We start from the raw sequence: 25,163 nt of genomic DNA on the forward strand, positions 1-25,163 counted from the left end.
GAGTGTCCCCACTGGTGAGAGGGGGAACCAGAGGCCCAGAGAGATGGGCTGGCCTGCTCAAGGGCCTCCAGCTGGGATGAGCTGTCTCTCTCACATCATGCTTCATCTTGTGAGGGAGATGGAGCCCCGTTTAGGACTGGCCAGTCGCCTCTCCTCACTACCTGCATTGGAGGCAATGGTGAATGACTAGAATAAGAATACAACAGTGGCAACAGTTGACATTTACTGTCCCCTGGGCACTGTGCTAAAAACTAAACAGCCACTGAAACCTCAACAGCCCTATGAGACAGAGCCTCTTATATGCCCATTTTACAGATGAGGAAACTGAGGCACAGAGCAGTGACAGTACTTAGCTAAGGTCACATGGCAAGTTAGTGGACCTAGAATTCTATATTCTCCACCACCTCCCTCCACGGCCTCCTTTTGGATTTCAACCCCAGGTTCTGGCCTTAGAGGTGGAAGACAAGTCACTTGGCCTTTCTCCAGCCTTGCCACCCCCATCTCTGGCCTGGCCCATTGGGCTCCTCACCCACTTCAAAGGTAGGTTCTGGAAGAAAGACACACACTGTTTTTACTGCCATAGTATTTGATTTCATTACAAAAGCAATATATGTTCACTGTGGAAAACTGGAAGAAAACAGAAAGGCATTCAGAAAATAAAATGATTCCTCTCCCCGACATGACCATTTTCGATGTTTTGGGCATGTCCTTCTACTCTTTTTATTTTCCATATACAATCATCATCAAGCATCACCCAGCAGCACAAGATTTGCTCTGTGCTTGGCCCTGTGCTGAGTATGTTGCACACATCATCTCAATTAACCCTCACATGATCTCATTTCACCCTCACCATAACCAGATGTTACAATGATTAAAATCCTTATTTTACAGACAAGCAAATGGAGGTTCAGAGAGGTAAAGTAATTTGTCTAAGGTCACATAGCTGGCCACTGGTCCAGCCAGGTTCAAACTCATATCTTTTGGCTCTAATAATCCGAACTCTTTTCTTATGATAACTTTCTGGAGCTGGAATTGCCAGGTCAAGTATATGTAAAATTCTAAGCTTTTAAACTTCTAATTAAAAAAAATTCTGTACCAACCTGCCCTTTAAAAAAGGGGGGGGCACCTCATTTTCTCAATTTACATTTTTGCCAATAGGGTCTAGGAAGGCCTATTTCCCTACACTCTTGTCCATGCTGAACTTTATGTTTTAAAAACCTGCCAGTTTAATATACAAACAAGATGTACCATCTCTTTTTCTAATAGTGTTTCTTTAATTTCACCGTGTGTTGTTAGTCTGTGTGTGTCCAGAGCCTAACGTCCTCCCAGCTGGAGGCCCCATATCATAACGTAGAAGAAACCAGAAGAGAAGCTGAGTCATCAAGTTAAGAGTCACACCCAGTTATCTGACACTCTGGCCACTCTGTCATTGTGTACATTGACCTTAGAAGCAAGTTCTACCTGGAAAACAGAATGTCCTGAAATGCAGGTAGCCCCCAGCCTACCTGACAGATAGGGAAACTGAGTCGGGAGTGGCTTCCACCAAGATTTTGGCCCTGACACTTCCTATCTGTCCCTGAATCTCACTCTATCATGTGAAAAAGTACAAGCCTTCAGATTCAAGAAATTCAGTGAATCCAAGGACAAGAAATATGAAGAAAACTACACCAAGTTAAATCATAATCAAATTGTTCAAAGCCAGTGATAAAGAGAAAATCCTAAAAGCAGTCAGGTTAAAAAAAAAAAAAAAGACAGGTTATATACCAAGGAAGGGAGATGAGAATGACAGCAGATTTCTTGCTGAAAACAACACAAGGCAGGGGACAACATCTTTAAAGTAGTAAAATTAAAAAAATCTGTCAACTTAGGATTCTATGTCCAGCAATGATAACTTTCAAAAATGAAAGTTAAAAATAGGGATTTTTTTCAGACAGAGAAGCTGAAAGAAATCATCATTAGCAAACCCACACTAAAAGAAAAGTTAAAGTCTTTTAGGCTAAAGAAAATGGTACCAGAGAGAAATATGGATCTACAAAAAGTAATGAAGAGTATTGGAAATGGTAACTACATGAATAAATACACAGGATTATTTTTCTTACTATTTAAATCTCTTTAAAAGATAACTGGCTGTTTAGACAGTAACAATGTAGTGTTGTATTTAAAACATGTAAAAGTGGAGTGCATAATAGTAACAGAATGAGACTGTAACATTCTTGTATTATACATGAAGTGATATAATATCACTTGAAAGTAGACTGTCATAAGTTAAAGATGCGTATTATAAACCATACAAGAATCACTAAAATAACAGCATTATAGCTAATAACCAACAAGAGTTAAATAGAATCATAAAAACATTTAATTAATCCTAAAAAAAAGGCAGAAAAAGAGGAAATGGGAACAAAAAACAGACAGGATAAGTAGAAAACAAATAGCAAGATAAAAGATCTAACCACATTAATAATCACATTAAATGTAAGTTGTCTAAATATTCTAACTAAAAGACAGAGATTTTCAGATTGGATACTAAACAGACCCAACTCTATGCTGCCTATAAGAAATGCACCTCAAATATAAAAACACAAGTGGGTTAAAAGTAAAAGGATTGAAATGTACAGACCATTTTAACACCAATTGAAAGAAAACTGGAAGCTAAATTTACATTAGAAAAAGCATGTTTAAGGGTATAAAGAAAGTCATTCTATAATGATTAAGAGATCAGTCCACTGAGAGGAAATAATAATCCTAAATATTTATACATTTAATAACAAAACTTCAAAATACATGAAGCAAAAAGTGATAAAAATACAAGGAGAAACAGACAATACCCAATTGCAGTCAAGGATTTCCATACTCTTCTCTCAATAATTTATAGAACAACAGAAAATACATAAGGGTACAGAAGATTTGAATACCACTATCAACCAATTTATAGAACACTCTACCCAATAACAGCAGAATACATATTCTTTTCATTGACCATTTATCAAAACAGACCATATTCTGGGCCATTAAACAAGTCTCAATTTTAAAATATTCAAGTCATACAAAATACGTTCTACGATCACTCTATCATGTGAAAAATTATAAACCTTCACGTTCAAGAAATTCATTGAATTCAAGGACAAGAAATATGGAATTAAAGTGAAAATCAGTAACAGAAAAATCCCTGGAAAATTCACAAATATTTGGAAGCAAAATAACACACTTCTAAATAACCCATGGGTCAAAGGGAAATCAACAGAGAAATTAGAAGATATTTTGAACTGAATGAAAATGCAAATACCACATATCAAAATTTCTGGGCTGCTGCTAAAGCAGTACTTAGGGGAAACTATAGCACCAATGCCTGTATGAGTGAAAAATAAAGGTTTTGAATCAATGACCTCTGCTTTCACCTTAAAAAAGCTAGAAGAACGAATTAGACCAAACTAAGTAGGAAAAAGGAAATAATAAAGATTAGATTAAAAAAAAAAAAAAGCAATAGAGAAACATCAGACACCAGAAACTGGCTCTTTGAAAAGATCCATAAAATTGATAAATCTCTAGCCAGATGGACCAAAGAAATAAAACAGAAAAAGAGAGGGAAGAGAAGACACAGATTACCAATATCAAGAATGAAAGAGGTGATATCACTACAGATTACACAGATATTAAAAAGATAATAAGATTCAAAAGTTATTACAAAGCAACAGGAATCAAGTCAATGTGGAATTGTCATAAGGATAGATCAATGAAACAGAATTGGGAGTTCAGAACAAAGTTACCTTCACATTTATGATTACTTGATTTCCAGCAAAGATGCCAAGACTATTCAATGAGGGAAAAACAGCCTTTTCAAAATATGGTGATTTCACAACTGAATATTCACATGAAGAAAAGGAGGAGGAGAAGAAGAAAAAGTAGTAGTAGTGCTGGACTACCTCACACCATGTACAAAAAAAAACCCTCAAAATGGATCAAACACTTAAATGTAAGAGCTAAAACTATAATGCGCTTAGAAGAAAACACAGGTATAAAACTTTATAACTTTGAGCTAGGCAGTGGTTTCTTACATATGACATTAAAAGCAAATGCACCAAAAGCAAAATTAGATAAACCGGATTTCCTCAGAAGTAAAAAGAACTACAAAGGACACTATCCAGAATGTGAAAAGACAACATGGAATAGGATCTTTGAAAATCACATATCTGATAGCATATTTGTAATCCAAAGTATATAAAAAAATCACAACTTAATTAGGTAAGTAGCCCAATTTTTAACATGGGCAAAGGATCTGAACAGACATTTCTCGAAAGAAGATGTACAAATGGTCAATAAACACATGTTCAACATCAGTAGTCATCAAAGTAACACAAACCAAAACCACAATGAGATACCACTTCACATCCACTAGGATGGTTATCATTAAAAAGACAGACATCTTCTGGAAAAATTGAACCCTCATTCACAACTGTGGAAATGTGAAATGGTATAGCCACTTTGGAAAACAGCCTGGAAGTTGCTTAAAATCTTAATTAAACACAGATCATATGAACCAATGATTCCAGTTCTAATTATATGTACCCCCAAAATGAAAACACATGTCCACACAAAACCCTGTATGCAATGTTCCCAGCAGTATTATTCGTAATGGCTAAAATGTGGATACAACACAAATGTATATACATTGATGAGTGAATTGAGAAAACGTAATATATCCACACAGTGGTATTACCATTCAGCATCAAAAAGGAATGAAATACTGTTACATGCTACAATGTGTATGAATCTTGAAAACATTATGATAACCAAAAAAAGGCAGTCACAAAAGGCCATATATTGTATGATTCTATTTACGTGAAATGTTCAGAGTAAGCAAATCTATAGAGACAGAAAGTAGATTAGTGGTTGCCCAGGACTGAGGGTAGGGGAGTGGGTAGTGGGAAAGGGGAGTGGCTGATACTAGGTATACAGTTTCTCTTCAAGGTGATGAAATGTTCTAAAATTGATATGGTGATGGGTGTACAATTCTGTGTACAATAGTATTAAAGTCATTGATTTGTACACTTTAAATAGGTGAATTGTATGGTATAAAAATTATATCTCAGTAAAGCTCTTTTTTTTTAAGGGATAATAAAGGGATATGATGAACAACTTTATGCCAATAAATTTGACAACCTAGGAAACAAGGAAATGGACAAATTTCCTTGAAGATACAAATGACCAAAGCTCATGCAAGAAGATACAGGTAATCTAAACAGTCCTGTAATTCTTAAAGAAATTGAATTTGTAAATAAAGCTTTCCCACAAAGAAAACTCATGGTTCAGATGGTTTCACTGGTGATTCTAAACAAACACTAGTGTGCTAATTCTATACAAACTCTTGTAAAAGAGGGAAGAGAAGGAAATAATTTTCACTTCACTTTATGGGGCCCTAATATTAAAACCAGACAATCAATATGACAGATGAAAACTACAGACCAACAGCCCTCATAAACATAGATGCCAGAATCCTATGTGAAGTTTTAGTAAATCTAATTCAACAATATATTAAAAGGCCAAGTATGGCTCATCCTGGGAGTGCAGAGTTGGCTCAACATTTGAAAATCAATCAATGCTCTTCGTAACAGACTGAATGAGAAAAACCATGTGATCATCTCAAAAGACACAGAAAAAGCATTTCACTAAATCTAGTATCAATCCCTGATTTTAAAAATTCTCAGCAAACAGAATAGAAGGGAAATTCTTCAACCTCATACGAGCATCTACAAAAACCCCACAGCTAACATCAGATTTAACAGTGAAAGTGTCCTTCTAAGATCAGGAACAAGACAGGTATGTCCACTCTCACCACTCCTACTCGACATTGCATTGGAGTTTCCAGCCAGGGCAATTAGACAAGAAAACAAAATAAAAGGCATCCACACTAGAAAGAAAGAAAGAAATCTATCTTTATGTGCAGTGGACACGCTCACCTATATAGAAAATCCAATAGAAGGCACACAGAAAAAAGCTATTACAACTAATAAGTAAGCTTACCAAGGTGTAGGATACAAGACCAATATACAAAAATCAACTTTCTTCAACATACTACTACAAACAAACAGAAATTAAAAATTTTCAATACCATATATAATAGCATCAGAAAAGTGAAATAGTTGGGAATAAATATGTCAAAAGATGCGAAAGACCTGGATATGGGAAATTAAATTATTGCTGAGGTTAAGTTTTCTAAAAAAACACCAAAATAAATTGAGATTCCTTGCTATGGATTAGAAGGTTCAATATTGTTAAGATGTTCATTCTCCTCAAATTGACCTACGTATTCAAATCAATCTCAGTCAAAATTGCAACAGGCATTTTTGTAGAAATTGATAAACTAACTGTAAATTTCATGTGGAAATGCAAAGGACTTAAAATAGCCAAAACAGCTTTGAAGAAAAAGAGCAAAGCTGTAGGGCCTGATTTCAAAATATTGTGATATGGATATAAAGACAGACAAATAGATTAATGGAACAGAAGAGAGAGTCCAGAAATACAGATAACTGACTTCTGACAAAGGAGCACAGACAAGCAGCAGAGCCAGGAGAGTTTTTTCAACAAACGGTGCTGGAATAAATGGGTACTTAAGAGCAAAAAGTGAAATTCAACCCACACCTCACACTATAAACGAAAACTAACTCAAAATGGATCATAGTTATAAACATAAATCCTAAAAGTATAAAACTTCAAGAACAAAACATAGAGTAAACCTTTTGTAATCTTGGGTTAAGTAACGATTTCTTAGATATGACAATAACAAACACAATCCACAAAAGAACAAGTTGATAAACTAGACTTAATCAAAATTAAAAATGCCTGTGCTTTGAAAAGACAATCCATAGACTGGAGGAAAATATATGCAAAACACATATCCTTTACAGGATTTGTATCTAGAATACAAAAAGCCTCAAAACTCAACAGTAAGAAAACAACCCAATTTTCAAATGGGCAAAAGATATACAGAGACACTTCACCAAAGAAGATATACAGATGGCAAATAAGCACACAACAAGATGCTTGGCATCACTGGTCATTAGGAATTACAAATTAACACCACAACGAGTTATTACAACTATTAGAAGGCTTAAAATTGGAAAGACTGACTCTGCAAAGTGTTGGTGAGGATGTGGAGGAACTGAAACTTTCACACACTGTTAGTGGGAATGGTGCACCCACTTTGGAAAACACCTTGACGGCTTTCTTTAAAAATTAAACCTATACCTACCATACTGTCCAATCATTTCTCTCCTAGGTATTTCTTCAAGAGAAATGAAAGCATATGTTTATACAAAGACCTGTACACACAAATTCATAGAAGCTTTTCTGTAATAGCCCCAAGCTGGAAATAACCCCAAATGTCCATCAACAAGTAAATGAATAAATAAACTGTGGCATACCCACACAGTGGAACAGTCCTCTGCAATAAAAAAGAGCAAACGATCGATACATGCTACAACATGGGTGAATACCCAAGTAATTATGCTGAGTGAAAGAAGCCAAACAAAAAGAGGATGGATGATTCCATTTATATAGAATTCTAGGGAACACAAATGGACGCCCACCTGGGGATGGGGAGGGTGAGAGTAGAGTGGGAGGATGGGAAGGGGTGGAAGAGGAGCAAGAGGGAGGCTTACCTAGGGCATGAGGAAACTTTGGGTTTGATGGATATGTTCATTATCTTGATTATGGTGATGGTTTTACGGATGTATACATTTGTCAAAACCTATCAATCTGAACATTTTAAACATGTGTGATTTATTGTATGTCAGGTATACCTCAATAAAAGCTGTTGTTTTTTTTTTAAAAGGAAGATAAATCAAAGTTATACTGGAAGGGGGAAAAATGATTAAACTAGAATACTTTGACTGATTTTTTAAACTTAGAGGTTCTAACATTTTCTGAGTCTTGAAATGTTGTCTCATCTGTTCAAAGATTCATAATCATTTACTTCCAGTGTATAAACATACCTCATTCTGTCATTTGAAGATAACTGTAGCAAGATTCTGAGATGCACTGGTACCAAGTAAGAGGCTGTGACTCTAAATCATTTCTCCTAAAATGTAACACCCATACCTGAGATCCCATGATTTCATCACTTTATCAATTGCCACTCTTCTCTCTAAACACGAATGGACAAATAGAATGGCTCCTATTCCATTAGAATTTAAATCCCCTCCCACTTTAGGGAGCCACTAAACATGATGTTCAGGACAAGTTTTAAGTAATATGAGGATGTGCTTTCTTCACAAGAATGAGCAGGGAGAGAGGGAGCAGAAACAAAACACAGAAGTGTTCTGGAGGGTCATCCCCACCATGAAAAAAAACCTCCCCAGACTGAACAACCAGTGGAACATCTCCAGCACAACAGCAGACATCCCTAGTGATTTCTGTTTTCATCTTTTTCCTTTTAAGTTTTTTTTACATTTTAATTTAATTTTTAAATTAATATGCTTAATTTTTTAGAGCAATTTTAGGTTGAGCAGAAAGTACAGAGTTCTCATATATTCTTTCTCCTTCCCCCTTATTCTCCTATTAGGAACACCTTGCACTAGTGTGGTACGTGTGTTACAACTGATGAGCCAATGTTGATATCATATTATCAACTAAAGTCATAGTTTCAATTGGGGTCGACTCTTTGTATTGTAAAGTTCTATGGGTTTTGACAAACATATGTCATGTATCCACCATGTCAGCATCAAACAGAATAGTCTCACTGCCCTCAAATCCTCTGTGTTCCACCCACTCAGCCCTCCCTTCCTCCCCTGAGTCCTTGGCAATCACTGATCTTTTTACTGTGTCTATAGTTTTACCTTTTGCAGAATGTCATACAGTTGGAATCAGACAGTATGTAATCTTGTCAAACTGGCTTCTTCTACTAGTATTGTGTTTAAAGCTCCTCCATGTCTTTTTCTGTTTGATAGCTCATTTCTTTTTATTGCTGAATAATATTCCACTAAATAGATGTCCCACAATTTCTTTATCCATTCATCCACTGAAGGACATCTTGGTTGCTTCCATTATTTTCCATTACACACACACACACACATGAATCAAGCCATACTATACATTAAGGTTAGTGTACTCTACAACACAATATTATACCTCACTACAAAAGTTTTAAATATAATAATACTCTGTAGTCATTGACTCAGAAAGATGGCCAGCATCAAGGGGAAAGGTAGCTATAGACAAACAGGACTAATATGACCCTTGTTATGCAAAATCACCTACACATATGCACTTCATCTACAGACGACTTCAAAACTATATGGGCTACAACTTATGAGTGTACTTTGTGCATGCCAAGCACCATCTTAAGCACTTTTTAAATATCAATTCATCCTTACAACTGTTTTAAGAGGTAGGGACCATTCCTGGCCCCACTTTACAGATGAGAAGATGGAGGCACAGAGAGGTTAGGTAACTTGCTTGAAGTCAACCAGCTAAGTGGCAGAATTGGGTTTGAACTTAGGTCTCATGGCACCAGCACCTATGGTCTTATGTAATTCCCCAAACCCTGATCACAGCCCCGGAGGCTGAACAGGCTGGTCCTTGCCACCCCCTCATGCTTCACCTCATCCTCCCTCCTCACCTCAACACTCCGGCCTCCCCCTCTTCCCTTTATTCCCTGAAGACACCGCTGCCCTTATACTACAGGATTTGCATATTTGCTGTTCTCTCCACCAAGAATGTTATCTCCTCATCCCTCAGGTCTTAGCCCAAGTGTCACCTCGAGGGAGCCTTCCAGACCCCCAACCTGGGCTGGGACCTCCCACTTGTGTTCATAGTTCCCATGACCCTCCCTGTGGGCCTCATCATTGTTTTATCTGCTTTTTGAGTCCCCTAAGAGCAAGGAAGTGTCCATTTCACTCAGAGCCATGTCCCCTCCACCCACAGGAGGGGCTGGCATGGACTGGACATTCAAATATTTGATGAATGAATGAATGAATGAATGAATCCATCTGCCAGGGAAGATCGACTTGGAGAGGCATCTGGAAGGCTGACATGAAAACATTCAAATGATAGTCACCACAGAGAGGTGGATTCCAGAGAACTTTAACTCTTATTTTTGTACTTTGGGGTTTATCTGACTGGGCAGCGTTCTGGTGGATAGGTATCATCTTCCAACCCTTCAGCATCTCCCCCGTCTGGGGGACCCCTGTCTGCCACTCTTCCTGCCCCTACAACATTCTCCCAGCCCTGAATTTAGCCCCAGTGGGTGGTGTATTAATAAGCGAAGGGAGAAGGTCACCCAGTTCGCAAGCACTGAGCCGTCCTTGACTCGGGTGCAGATGAAATGTACTGAGGCGGAGGGGGAGCCGCTTTACCAAGCGCTGAGCATGTGTGAGCTATTTCTGATTCCCACCTGGCCAGGCATAGCGCATCTGCTATGGGAGCCAGAGCCAGCCTGGCGGGCGGAACCACTGACCAGCTGCCCTGCCCAGCCCACACCAGACCTGGCCACTGACCTGCTGAAAACTCTCCCTCTTAGCTCTCCAGTGCTTGGGGCAGGGGGAAAAGAGGGCAAGACCCTCCGCTTGGCATTCGAGGCTCAGCAAGGTCTGGTCCCTGCCCACCTGCCTGCTCTCCACTCTCCCAAGTGCAGCCAGGCCCTTGCTCAAGTCCTGGCCTTTGTACATGCTGTTCTTTCTACCAGGAATGCCTACTTGGTTTCTAGTAGTCGGCTCACTCTCACTTAGGTCTCAGCTTGAAAAACTCCAAGAAATCTTCCTTGATCATCACCCCGGCCCTTGTCCCAGGGCTTCCTGCTGTTACAGCACAGATCCCGATGTCCTGGTGGCCTGTGATCCCTCTTGCAGCCTGTGATGTGGCCACCTGGTGGGCCCTCCTAGTCATCTCCATGTCCTAAGGTTCAGCAAGGGCTTGGCCCATAGCAGACACGAATCCATGTTTGCCAACTGACTACACGAGGGAGAAAGTGCTTCTGGTGCCTAGAGGGACAGAGGAAGTAGGGGGCAGGGGAGCAGGAGGAGAGCAAGTGACTGAGTCTGGCTGTGACTTAGAGGCTAAGGGAAGAGAGATATGGTCCTAGGGGGCAGGGCAGTGGAGAGGAAGCCAGTTGACCCAGAGTTCCAGGTATCAGGTGCGGCTGCCTGCACAGCCCCAGTAGGCGCAGTGGATGCGGAATCTGTACAGAACAGAGCATTCCGTCTAAATATATCTGCTTCCAACACAGGACACACAGGGAGGGAGTTGGGGGCACGGTGGGCCTGAGTGCTGGGAGAGCCTTTACAGGAGCACCTGCCGGGCCCATGGCCGCCTGCACTGGCAGGGAGAGTCTACCCTGGGGCCCAGGGTCAGGGGTGGGCCTGGGTGGGCCTTTCCAGGCAGGGTTCCCAATGCCTGACCTCCTACCCAAAAGCTGCTGCCTTGAATGTGGGCCATGCACAAACCAGGCCAGCAGAGGAGGGAGGGGACACAGAGCTGGGCCTGGGGGAGGGGGACACAGAAGTGGGCCTGGGGGAAGGGGACACAGAGGTGGGGCCTGGGGGAGGGGGCCTTGGTCCCAGGCAGTCCAGAGTCCAGGTTCTCCCTACCACCTTGTAACAAAGGCACAGAGAGGGAGGCAACTCTCACAGGATCAAACAGGAGTCTGGAGGCAGTGAGGGGTGGAGAACTCAAGTGTCTTGGCTCCCAGGCACCATGAGGGCTTCTAGAATTCTCTTCAGTTTCTTGAGGTTCTCCCAAGAATCTTTCAGAGTTGGGTAGAGAAAAAGCACTAGATCCAGAGTCTAGAGTCCACCTGGTTCCGTCCCATCTCTACCACTGGTGCCCTCAGGCAAGTCATCCCTGGGCCTCTGCTTCCCTCTCTGTAAAATGGGGATAAGCATGACTCCCTCTGTGTGCAGGCATGTTGCACACAAGGGTGTCTGCTTCTTGGCCCTCCCTGCCAGGGTGCTTTCCCCGGGAGCCCAGGAGCCCACATGGACTGGAGTATGGGGAGGGAGTGCCAGAGGCCTCCAGGGTGCGTGTGTACTGGGGTTCAGGGGCGGTCATAAGAGAACACAGCAACATCAGCTGCTTTTTCTTGAGTACCTACTATGTGCCAGGCCCTGTTCTGGGTACTTTAACACCAGAATGTCACCTCACCCTCACACCAGCCCCTATGGCAGGCAGTGATGCTGTTATCCCATGGGGAACAGATGGGGAAACTGAGGCCTAGAGAGGTTTCTGAAAGTCACACAGCTGGTGAGCAGAGCTGGACTCAAACTTGGGCCAACCCTCAGAGTCAGCTCGCTTCCTACTATGGGTGGATGAGCCTGCTGGTGGCCACCCAGGGAGGTCAGCCTGTGGCTCCAGAAAGCCTCCCAGGGTCCTTGGGGCTGAGGAGTCACCACCTTTCCATTCAGTTTTGCTCTTTTAATTAAGAACAAAATCAGGGGGGAAAAACTGTTTATTAAAACAGCTGGACATAAATACTCGCCACTATTAACATTTCATTTTTAAATAGGCACTAAGGCCGCACACAGCCGGAGCCCCCCTCCCCACCCTTGGCCACCCTCCCCCTAGGTGGACTGGTGCAGAGCCTGGGCCCTGAGGACAGCCAGTCTGGGTTCAAATGCTGGGTGGCCTTCAGAGTGTTACTCTCCCTCTCTGTGTCTTATTTCACCACCTGTGAGAGGGAAGTGGCCCCTCGACCCAGAGTCACTGGGTGTATTGGAGAGATGGCTGAGGTCAAGTTCTGGCCCAGGTCCCATGGGAAACAGCCAACACCTCTCCTGTTTAACCTAGGTTAAGGTTTCCTTAAAATAAAGGTCCCCAGATTTAGAATGTCTGTGTGCATATTAGAAAGAGATAATAAATGTTTATTTTCATTTTAAACCACTACATTTTGGCATAACTTGTTACACAGGACCAGACAACTAATACAGAATGCCGGCCTTGAGATGGGAAAGAGGAGAGGGCAGAGAACAACCTGGGGTCTCAAAGGGTGCGATTTACGTGCTCCCAGGCTGGGCGTGCAGGGGCTCCTTCCTCTCACACCTCAGTCTTCCTTGTATGGCTGCTTCTCAAGACTGTTTACACACACAAGAACAGATCTGAAATAACTCCTCTAGCCCACAGAGCCTACTATGCACCAGCACAAAGCTAAAGGTTTTCACATATCAATTTTCATTAAATTCATCCAATATCTCTTTGGGGGTGAAGAGTATTATGCCCAGTGCCTAGAATAATGTCTGGCACATAGTAGGTGCTTGTATTAGTCTGTGTGGACTGGGCTGTAGTGATAAATAGACCCCAAATTTCAGGGGCTTAAAGAACAAGAACCATATTCCTTTCAAACAGTTGGTCTCCTCCCAGGTTGGCAAGAAACAGTCCTGGTGGGTCCACAAACTAAAAGAGGGGACAAACCAGCCAACCTCCCACTTGCTCAACCCCTGGGTACCCCCATGGCATGCCAGATGGGCTCACATAACCATCATCCCTACTCCTGATTGGAGAGAAGGAGTGAGGGGCCACAGTGGGAGGTGTGGGCCACGCTCTGGTCTAAGGCACCTGCCTCATGACCAGGCCCCTCTGTGGGACAAGAGCCTGAGGGGGCACAGGCTGTACTCTGGCCACCAGGCTCAACAGTGCTCAGCTGACACCCATGAGCTGTACACCCACTGTGTGCCAGGCCCCAGGCTGGGCACCACTGGAGGCACCAAGAGGCACCAGCCTGGCTCCTGCCTGGAGGGGCCTCCGTCTGGTGGAACAGGCAGACACATGCATGGGCATGTCTCTGGAGTCCAGGCAGGAGTGACCCATGTGGGACAAGGAGGCCGGTGCCCTGGAAGGACAGGGCCTGAGCTGAGTGGTAAATGACAAATAGGAGTTACTGAGCAAAGACTTTGGGGAAGGGTTTTCAAGACTGAGGGAACAGTAAATGCAGAGGCTGGGCCAGGGGGCATGGCGTGCTCTGGGAGTCCCAAGTCCTTCAGCTGAGCCATAGGTGAGGACACGATGGGGGCAGAAGGGGACTGCAGGAGTGCACAGAGGCAGGTGACAGAGGCATGGACTGCTCAGGGCTCTGGGCTGTGATAGGGTGTAATGGGCTGGGTGTGGTTCTGGATCAATCTCTGCCTGTGTGTGGTGGGTACACAGGCAGGAGACCCAGGAGGGCGTCAGGACAGTCATCTTGGCCAGAGGCCATGAAGGCTAGAATCAAAAGATGCTTGACAAGGGGACATGGCGCAGGGAAAGAGCCCAACTTCTGCTTCCTAGCTGAACCCCTAGTCCCACCCCAAGGGCTCTAGGCCTAAGGCTGCCTCCCATCCCCCAGACTCCAGGAATGGCCTTGTGATTTATCAAACCCAGGCTGGCAAATGGTTCCTGGAAGCCTTGGGGCTGCTGGCAGTGGGGCCCCTGCCCACCACCACCCCCCTCCAGGCTGCCACTGCCTTTGCCCCTGCCCCATCCAGTGTCAGTAGAGGGTGGTGACACACTGGGTCAGCAGAGTCAGTCAGCTTTGGCCTTAGCCTCAGCCTCAGCAGGCAGGCAGACGTCCAACACTCCATACCAGAGCTGGGAAGGCCTGGGCGTGGCTGGCCAGGAGAGCACTGTGGGTCTGCCCTGCTCCAGAACCTTCTGTGGCTCCCCAGTTTCTTTCAGTGGGAAGCACCTTTGCAGGGGGAGGCTAAGAGGCCAGAAAGAGGGGCCCAGCTCCACTCTACCTTGCTGCGGGACCTCTGGCAAGTCACTCAAACATCCTGCGTTGGACTCAGTGAGAGCCAAGGGCTTCCCTCCAGGAACCCTTCAGGGATCCAAACCACATCTGGCCAAGTTTCCAGCCCCACCTGGACAGACTGCTTCAGCTTTCCGAGCCTCAGTTTCCCCACAGTCAGCAGTGCACCGTGTGGCTTCCAGGCCCTGATTCCCTCATATGAGCTCCTCTTCATTCCTTCCAGGCTTGAGACACTCACACTTCCCATGCTACCCACACCACAGGGCCTTTGCACCAGCTAACTCCTCACTTGCAGGTCTCAGCTCCAGTGTCTCCTCCCTGGGGCAGCCCTCCCTGAACCCCCAGACTAGATCAGGTCTCTCGTACTTCTCTGCGGTAGCAATGCCCGTCGTTGATGTGAGTTTACATTTGTCTGGGAGGTTAGGTTATGACTGCTGGCCTGCCAAGAGGATCCACAGGGCAGGCACGTAACGTGTGTTGTTGAATGAATACTTAGAAGCAGGAAGGGAGGGAGGGAAGGGAAGTCCAGAGAGATGATAATATCTACCTCTCAGTGTTAAGAGGATCTGACAATACACAGAAGGCCTGGCCTTAGTTGGGGCAACATACGCACCCTACATACACACACACCCCTGCACAGGGATCAAAAGGGGCCCAAGGGTGGCCCTACCTCCTTGTTCATGCCCACATTTTCCCCGAGTTCCCTGATGAACCAGACAATGGTCAAATGCGCAGACAGGCAAAGGTGGGCCTGGCCCCATGACTAGCGGAGACCTCCAGGCTGCCCGGAGCCAACCAGCCTCTGTCCCTGCTCACATGGTCCCTGGAAGGCCTTGCACATTCCCAGTCCTCCAGGAAACTCTCACACCCCAAAGGTGGCAGGTCCCCTGGAGGAGAGGCGTGAGATGTTGACACCTCCTCTCTGCCATCACACCTCGGCTTCAGGGACCAGAGCTGGAGGTCGGTGAGGAGCCTCAGAAAATTCCTAGCAGTGCTGGGGTGGGGGGATGGGCTCAGGCAGCCCCAAACCCACAACCATGTCCCACTCCTACTGCACAGGTGGAGAAACTGAGGCCCAGAGAAGGCGGCAGGAGAGGGGGGCGCTCACAGTCACCAAGCTGGCCTCTTGCCTGGGGTTTGCCTGACTTCACCTGGATGCAAGTCACAGACCTGGGTTCAAATCCTTGCTCTACCATCCACCGGCTGCACAGCCTCAGTTTCCTCGGATGTAAGATGGGGATGATCACAGCACCTTGCCCCCTCCACTGCGGGGTGCACACATGGAGAACACAGGTGGCAGAGGGCCCTGTTCCCTCAGCAGCAGGCCAAATCCAGCCAGGACTCCTCCTGAGTCACAGGTGCCCCTCAGAGCCATCACTGCAAAGCTGCCTGGTCAGCCTCAGAATCCCCTCACAGTACGTCAGCCCAGAAAAGGAAGGCAACCACACCAGGGTCACACAGCAAGGCCCTGGCATGCAGAGACTTGAACCTGTTCAGTTGAACCTTCAGCCTCAAACCTCCCACCCCAAAGTGGATCTGGCAGAGCCAAGGAGGTGCCAGGGCTTGGCGGCAGCCAGGGGAGGGAGGGAGGCAGGCAGGCAGGCAGCTGGGGGTGGTGGGAAGAACCTTTTTTTCCCCTGTCTTTAGCAAACCCAGATCCCCGTTTCCAAGCTGCACTCTAGAGCCCTCAGCTGCTGCGTCACTGCGCGCAGTCAGCCCACGGTGGGTGGAAAGAAGGCTCCCTCCCTCTGGCAGGAGCTGGGGGACAGGGGGCTCGGGGGAAGCCAGGCAGAGGTCAGGGCTGAGAACAGTGAGGACTTCCTGACACCTCCCAGAGGGAAGCCCAGCTGGGTTCACCCCTGGAATCACAGAGAGCTGAGCTGGAAGAGCCTCAGAAACTTAACCCCCAGCACCCCACAAACAGATGGAGACCATGAGGCTCAGAGAGGTGCTGGGACTCAGTCGGCAACACACAGCAGCAGACCAGCTCCAAGCCCCCATCTCCTAGCAGTTGTCAAGCAAAAGCCTCCTGGACCCACCTCTAACTCCCTGCAGGCTCATCTGTCACCACAGAAAGAAAAAATCTGAACCAGAGGCCTAGTTCTCACTCCCTCGCCCCAGCACTTGGGAGCACAGAGACCCCTGCCTGCACAATCACAAGCCCCTCTTCAGGGTGTGGTTCTGAGCCCCTGTCATGGGGCCCAGCAGGTGCTCAATCAGTGTCTTATGCTCCATTTATATGCCAGGATGCCTGCCCCATTTCTACATTGTCAAAGACAGAACCCGCCCACATCATATGTTTTCTAAAGATGACCCTCTCATGTACCAAATGTCACTTTAGCCATTTTTGAAGCAAACTCCGGGAGATGGATTACCTGCACAGGCCGTCTTACACTGAAGAGAGGAATGCAAACGCTGTGTTTGCTCTGCTGCCTTCTCAGGAAGGCACCCTGCACCCCTGTGGGCCCTGGGGGCTGCTGTGGTGGGGGCTGGGTCTGCCCCTTCATTGGATGGCCCCAGGAACAGAGCACTTTGTTCTCCCTCTGTTCTGCAGTCATGGTCACTTCTCAGCACCCATGTCACCTCTCCTTCCCCCAGAAGCCAGGGAGATGGGGGAGATGGGCTGCCTACCAAACTGTGTGTCAGTGACAGTAAAGGAGCATGCTTCCCTTGGGGCCTCTGGCAGGCTGGGGAGGTGAGGCGCTGCTGAGTGGCCAGTGACATCCACAGGCACTCTGATGTCACTGTCTCAGACCAGCCTGAGCTCCGCCTCCAGCGTGTGTCCAGGTTCCCTCAAACCATGATCTGGTCGGCTCCATTTGATTCCCATGGCCTAACACCCACCTTCCATGCTCCCTACCTATCACTTCTGTCAAACAAATGGGAACTGCAGAATTTCCAGAACATGGGGCTGAGACCAGACTCTAAACTCTAACTGACATGGATTCAAATCCTGGTGCCACCACTTCACCAGCTGTGTGGCCCTGGCCAACTTTCTACAGCTCTCCGTGTCCCAGTTTCCTCACCTGTAAAACAGGAAGAGTAGCCATAGGGTGTGATGGGATTAAAGGAGAGGCTGGATTTAAGATGCCCAGAGCTGGTGCTCACTGAACAGAGGGCCCAGCGCTATACCTGGGTCCTGGGAAGTGGTCACTGATGTTCTGTGGAATGAATGGATATTAGCCAATGACCACTGTTATTATCACCACCATCAGCAGCAGCAGCAGCAGCAGCAAGGATCCCCAAGCCTGGTTTTGCAACCAGCCCTGGTAAAGGGTGTAGCAAAATTCTCCAAACAAAATTTGCTTCCATTCATTTTGGGTTTTTGAAAAGGCCACGTCAGACAGCTCGGTGGGGAGGAGGCGGCGTTGCAAAACCCAGCACAGAGGGATCCGATCCCCACTCCTCGGCTTGGGAAAAGATGTGCCATCCATGAGTGCAAGGGGTCCTGGACTGTGGGTTAATCCCTACCCTCTGAGTGACCTTGGGCAGCCACCCAACTGCTCTGAGCCTCAGTTTCCTCCTCTGTCAAATAGAGACAACATCTCTTCTCATTCGTACCCCTCCCTGGGGGTGACTGGAAGATGTGGGGATTAAATGTGTTCTGCAAACTGTAAAGTGCTGCACACACCCTACGGCCCTCAGTCCTGGCCTGGGGCAACCACCAGGGGACACTGTGGAGGGCTGTGGGCAGTGCAGGCACCTCCTCCAACCCCCAGCACTGGCCACAATAAAAGAATGTCTAGTCATGTGAGCCTTAAAGGGCTTCCCCCACAAGAGTTTGATGAAGTGGAGAATGGGCTTGTCTTTGGTCCAACACAGGAAGCCCCTCCTTAGTGACAGCCTTTCCCAAAGAGGGTGCCATGAGAGTCTTCATGGCAGGGCACTCCCTCCCAGCCCAGCTGGCCGCCACACCCCATTCATCGACAAGGTCCTCCGTTAGAAGAAACTGCTGAGCCGCACACTCGGCCCTCCAAAGCCACCACACCCCATCGTGTGACAGCCCTCCTCATGCCCAAAGAAGAAGCAGGGCCCTGAGGAGTCCCTTCCTGGGCTGTCAGAATCAGAGTCCAGACTATGGGCAGATGCAAGGCCCCTCCGAGATCACCAGGCCCAAGATTTCACTTTACCATGGGAGCCCAGAGAGGGGACATATCTCATCCAAGGGTACATAGCAAGGAAGCAGCAGGGCTCCTGGTACCCTGGCTGGACACTCACCATGACAGCACACTGCCCACCTCCAGGGCCAGCCTCCCTGTAGCCCGCTCAGGAAGGCCACATCTTCCTAGCAGGACACATACCGCCACTAACACCGAGCCTGCCCCATACTTGGCTGCCTCCCTGCCTCTATCTGTGCAGTTCTCTCAGCCAGCAGTGCCCTTCCCCGCCATTCTCTAGCAACTCAAATCCCTCTAATCCTCCAAAATCCACCCCAGATCTAGTGTATGTCCTCCAGGAAGCACCTCCTGCAGGTCCAAACTAGTGGCCCCTTCCCAGCACTTGGACAGCACCAGCCTCCATTGGGAGGGGCCTGGCAGGATGACCACAGTTCCCAGAGTAAGGTCCCTCGGGTTTGACTCTGTGTCCCCCGGCCTGGCACAGAGCTGGCACTCAGCAGGCCTCAGGACGCACTGGGGGCCCAAAGACAGAGTGAAGGATTAGGAAAGGGAGAGGTGAAGAAGCTGGTGACCCAGTGAGAGAAAGAAGAGATGAACCAGTAAATAACTGATGATGTGAGTAGATGAACTGATTCAGGAATAAATGCCTGACCAGATGGGTACAGACACCCCTCCAAAGATGGGTCTTGCCCAAGCGTGGCCCCTCACCCTCCTGCAGAGCTTCTGGGGGCCCCGAGATGTACTGGGATTTCAGAGGCCATGGGCCTATCATTCCTGCAGAGCCCAGCACAACGCCTGGGTTTACAGACCCAGCTGGAGGCCAGGAACCCACAAGGATGATAAAGGCGGCAACTGGGTCTGGCCAAGGGCCCCCCCCCCATGCCCTATCACCCAGCCCTTGACTGAGAATGGCCCAGACCATGCTCATCCATTCATCTGGCCAGAAGAAATGGACTGAGGGCCCAGGATGAGCCAAGAGTTGTCCTCAGCAGCAAGGGAACAGCGTAAAGAGGCAGGCATAACCTTGGTCCTCCCCACACCAACCACACCAAGAAACAATAAGGAATAATAATAATAAGGAACAGTGATTGGGGCAGGGAAGGCAGAGGCCCATGGGGCTGTCAAGGAGGTGACAGGGATACAACCTGGCCTGGGCATCAGGGAAGGGTCTCCTCTGGAAGTGATGCCTAAGTTGAGACTGGGATGATGAGTAGTAGTTAAGCAGGCAAACAGGGGAAGGAGGGTGGGATGTTCAGCAGAGGAACCAGCACGTGCAAAGACCCTGAGGCTGGAGGGGACCTGCCCTGTTCCAGGAACTGAAAGCAGGCCAGGGGGACCGGAGCCAAGGAGGGAGGCAGGTGGCAGTGTAAGATGTGGCTAGAGGAGTAGCTAGCTACGGGAGGAGGCTGGGCTTCATCCCAGAGCTGTAGGCATTTACTAAGTATCTACTGTGTGTTTAAAAAAAATCTGCATTCAAGATTTTAAGAATTCACATTCCAGAATATATATATAAGTGGAAGTGTTTAAATGCCCTGTAATCAGACAATGCCACTTTTTAATGCTTTTTTTGAATGAATCAATCAACCAACCAATCACTCATGGGTGTATGGGAAGGATAGAGATCACCTGCTCTCTGTTACACAGAGTGTCCAACACAATTCCTCAGAGCCTCCCCATCATGAAGAAGCACTGGCATTTTTGAAGCCAGTGGCCCATAAACCATGCAAGAATCTAGCGAGATGCCAGTGGATGCTCCTGGTACATCCAATACATCACTGAGTCTTCTGAAAACTCCAAAGTACACAGTCTATCCTTAGTTTCCAAGCGCTGCAGCCTCTCTTCAAAAACACCAAACACTCAGCTACCAGATAGCCTCGAGCTCAGGGCACACAGCCCTCAAACCTGCAGCTCCATCCAAGGCTGGCACTAGCCGGATGCTGCCCTGGGTCCCATATACCTCAGCCATCCATTTGCCTGCTCCACCCCACACTTTTCTCTCCCATCTGGGCCTCGCACTTCGTCCCTAGTGCCCAGTACAGATCATCTCCCCCCAACAAACAGGGGCTCCTTGAGGGTGGGGACCACATTAGGCCATCGCATGTTCCCAGTGTCTCGCACAGGCCTAGTCTGGCCTCTGACGGATGAATGAGGGGCGGGTGCCATGGACACCACACACAGGCACACTCTCAAGCTGCTGTCTCTTGGTTCCAGAAGGACCTAGGAGCCCTGGTGCACCCCTGCCACAGCACAGGCACAAGCACACACGCCTGCCCCACGTGCAGTCAGTGTCTCCAGGTGCTGCTGGGAATACAATCGGCATCTGCCTCTGACTCGCCGCCAACAGCCGGCTTCAGGGCCTGGTGGTGGCTCCCAACAGTCCAGGTACCAACGGGCCACTCCGCTCTGCGGCCCCACCCAGTCCTGCTGCCACAGGAGTCTGGCTCAGGTCCCTCAGGCCACCCTGGAACCAGGCGGCCCACAGTCCCCTCTGTGGGACAGAAACTGGGCTTCTCCAACAGCCACTCTCTGAGATGGTCCTGTACAATCTCACTCCACCACCTCCAGCCTGGCAGAAAACACAGCCTCCTTCCTTAAGTGAAGGCACAGAGGTAGCGATAGCTAGGATCCCAGGGAATTGGGCTGAGGGGAGGTGCAATGAGGATAGAGGCAGGCCAGTCCAGCTTCCCTTGAGGCTGGGGACTGCACCCCCTCCCCCTCTGTCATTTCCACTTCCAGGCTGGTGGGGGTGCAGGAACTCTCCCCTGCATTAGCGCTGCCCTCCAAGCTTGAGGCTACCTATCCTGGGGCACCTCCTCCATGCCCCCACCCCCCACCCCCACAACTGGCCTTCACCAACTCATATCCCCTTCCCAAACCCATTACCCCTTCCCCTATTTCATTTTTCCCCCACAACATCAGCAGTCTCTGGCAGCCCCTCTGCAACATAGGCAGCACGGGGGAAGAAGGGGAGAAGGGAGAGGGATGAAGGGATAGAGGAATGGAAAGATAGAGGGGGATTGGAGGCGATAGGTTCCGACGAAAGAGGCCCGGGGCCACAACATGTCCAGGTAACACACGTCCACTCCCAGCAGGCCCAGCACATCTGGACCCAACTGGTCTCTCCGGCCACCTGGTCCACCTGTCACCCGCCCTGAACGCGAACCCCTTTCACCGCGGGGCGCCGCACGTGGGGGCCTCCCGTAGCCATGTGAGCGCCCCCCCAGCCCAGGTGCCCAGGTCAGCCCGGCCCCTCCCGGGTACGCAAACAGGAGAGGGCGAGATGCAGCCTTGGGGAGTGGGGTTGCCCTCGCCCCCTCCCCAGATGCCAGGTCCGGGGTACGAGCTCGGGAAGGGGGAAGCCGGCCCGGCAGGCTGTCGGGGCTACTGAGGAGGGATTGGAGGCAGCTGGGTGGTGAATGGAGGAATGCCCGGGCCGACTGGCCGGCAGAGCCCTCCCTCTCCTTAGCTCTAAGATTGGTGGGCAGGGGAGGGGTCTGCCTGAACCCCCGGCTACCTTGAGGATGGAGGGTCGGGCTAGAGAAGGGGCTTCCCAGCTTTGGCAGCCCATTGACATGGGGGAGTCCGCGGGAAAAAAAGCTGGAATGGGGGCCCGGCCCTGGATAGGGGGTTCCGGGCCTCAGCGCCGCCGCCCCCCGGCTTGAGGGTCGGGGGAGACTTAGACTGGGGTATGCCACCCAGAGAAGGGGGATTCCCAGTCGCAGAGCCGCCCCTCGGATTGGGGTCTCAGAAGACAGGACTGGCAGGGGGAGGGGGCTTTTCTGCCCCACCGCTGCCCCTCGGTTTAGGGAGGTCTGTCCCGCAGGAGACCTGGATTTGGGGGTCTTGCCGAGGGACGGGGCACACTGGCCCCGGTAAGGGGGTCGGGGCCGCCGCGCACCACCCCCGCGCCCTCACCTGAGCCCGGCGTCCTGGCCGCCTCCGGCCCGCTCGGCCGCTGCGCTGCGCTGCGCCGCGTCGCCGCCGCCGCCGCCGCCGCTCGGGTCTGCTCGCAGGTCCTCCTGCCTAGGCCCCGGCCCGGGCCCCGGCCCGCGGGCGCCCCATGCCTCTCCTCCGGCCGGCGCGGCGCCCCAGATGCGGCTGCGGGAGGAGGAGCCGCGCGGCCCCGGCTCCCTGAGAGCGGCGGGGAGGGGGCGGGGGGGCGGAGAGATGAGCGCGGGGGAGGGGGCCGCGCGGCTGCGCCCAAAACCAGGCGCGGATCCGGCCACCAGCCCGGGGCTGGGGGTGGGGTGGGGGGGGGCGCCGTTTCTAGCACTCACCCCCACCCACGCCTCCGCAACCCCGGAGGGAGAGGGAGGGTCTCCGTGGCTAGCGACGCTCGGTCTCGAGCCGGAAGGGCGCTTAGAGATCCCTGGTTGGCCGCCCAGAGAGTGCAGGCTCCTGGCACAAGGTCACACAGCGCGGGCTGCGGTAGGGCGGGAACCCGGAACCCCAGGCTACAGGGACGGTCAGTAAGAACCTAGGTTGACGAGCGCCGGACCCTTGGAGGAGAGAAACGGAGGCCCACACAGGACGAGATCGGCTCGGGTCATACATACCGTGCGAGTCAAGAGGCCCCTGGGATTCGAACTTAGGGCTCCTGCAGCTGGGAGCGTGTGCCCCCTCCTGGTGATCCGTTTCCTGCAGGACCTTCTCCCTGGTGTCTTGCCTATGGCAGCCTGGGAGTTAAAAACAATCCCTGAAGTCGAATGGACCCGGACTGAGTACCCATCCTGACTTTCTTGGGGCTCTGTGATCAGAGACAAGAGACTGCTCTTTCTGAGCCCCAGTTTCTCCACCTGTAAAACGGGGACAACACTAGTATGGCATCCCCAACTGGGATTAAGGAAGCAAAGAGATAATGAATGTAAGCTCCTTGCAGGTGCCTGGCATTCAGTAGGTGTCAAGTGTATGTGCTCCTTCTCCCTGGCTCCCACATCTCCCAAAAATGCCAGTTGAGTGCAAATAGAGTAAAAACAGTGTTAAAGGGGGGACATTCAAGCCTTCCCCCAGCTCTTTTTCCAGCCTCATCCACTACCCGCTCACCCTGCCCACATCCTCAACCCAGAAACGTCTGTTCCAGTGCTTCTCTGCCTTTCCATGTGCCTGCAATGCCTTCCTACTGGCTCTACCCAACAAACTCCTATTCATCCATCAAAGCCCAAAGCAATCAGTGACATATCCCAGCTTCTCACACTCCCTACCAGTCCATCCATGACTCCCTTTGCCATTCCCACTGTCTAGTCTAGGTTTGTCTCTGTCTTCATTGGTCCCGACAACTGTGGTGTGAGGATGTCACTCAGAGGGGATGACACCATGAGGTCATGCTCAAGAGTGCTCCCTAGAGGAGGCAGCTTCAGCAGGGCCTGGAAGGAGAGATGAGTTTGGAGTTGCCGGTAAGGGGATGGGGGGTAGGCGAGGAGAGAATGTTGCAGGCAAAGCGATGGTTTATGTTTGGGCAGAGTGTCAGTAGGGCAACAGAGAATGAGCTGCCTGGAGCAGCTGGGAAGACCTTATTGTCTGAGCTGGGAGCCAGCCAGGGTCAAGGACTGGACTGGCAACATGTGGTCAGGTTGGAGATGAGCAGGCTTTGCCCTAAAGAACACCTCACACAGGGGTCCCAGGAGACTTGTACAAGGCTGTTCATAGCAGTATCATGTATAATAGTGGAGAGCTGAACACTGCCTAACTGTCCTTCAAGCAGAGACTGGATAAACAGTGATAAATTCAGACAACGGAAAACTCTCCATGCCATGATCTTCACAATAGGTGAATGCAAGCCAAATGCATCCATGAGGATAAATACACTGCTGATTCAGTTTGTGTAAATTCAGAGTTGTACACTTATGATTTATGTACTCTTTGTATGAATTTTATACTTTAATACAATTTTTAAAAATAAAAAATATATATCATTGGATGAAAAAAGCAAGTTGCAGACAGAAAAACATAGTTCGACACCAGATATATAAAGTTTGAAAACCTGCAACGTAATACTATATATTGTATAGGGACACACGCATATGTAATACAAGTGTATTACATAAAAACATACATGGCAGTGATAGTAGCAAATTCAAGACAGTAGTGACCCTGAGGGAGAAAGGGAAGGAAATGTAATAGGGGCTTCAAATGTACTTGAAATGGCTTATTTCTTAAGCTGGATGGTGGGTACCTGGGTATTTGTTATGCTGTTCTCTAGACTTCTTTCGTGAACATGAAATAGTCGTAATATAATAATGCTTTTTTAAAAACAGAGAGTCAGGAGATGCCTGGGAAGGCGACAAGAAGCCACTGCTGGTTCTTGAGTGGCTATGTGACATGGTCAGTGGACCAGA

The 25,163-nt window shown here is 48.6% G+C and overlaps 1 protein-coding gene across 4 annotated transcripts in view; it reads right to left on the reverse strand.

Annotated features, from left to right (window-relative positions):
• Positions 1–22,821, reverse strand: part of DLGAP4 (DLG associated protein 4) — a 175,968-nt gene extending 153,147 nt beyond the window's left edge. For 2 of the 4 annotated variants that reach the window (XM_031433874.2, XM_064475716.1), the window contains exon 1: positions 22,744–22,821. The gene's annotated coding sequence lies outside the window, so the exon portion shown is untranslated. The remainder of the gene's footprint in view (positions 1–22,743) is intronic. The other 2 variants (XM_031433873.2, XM_064475715.1) reach the window with 2 other exon arrangements.
• Positions 22,822–25,163: the final 2,342 nt, after the last annotated feature.

This window comes from Camelus dromedarius, chromosome 18 (assembly GCF_036321535.1).
Source record: "Camelus dromedarius isolate mCamDro1 chromosome 18, mCamDro1.pat, whole genome shotgun sequence".
Classification (NCBI taxonomy): Eukaryota; Metazoa; Chordata; class Mammalia; order Artiodactyla; family Camelidae; genus Camelus; species Camelus dromedarius.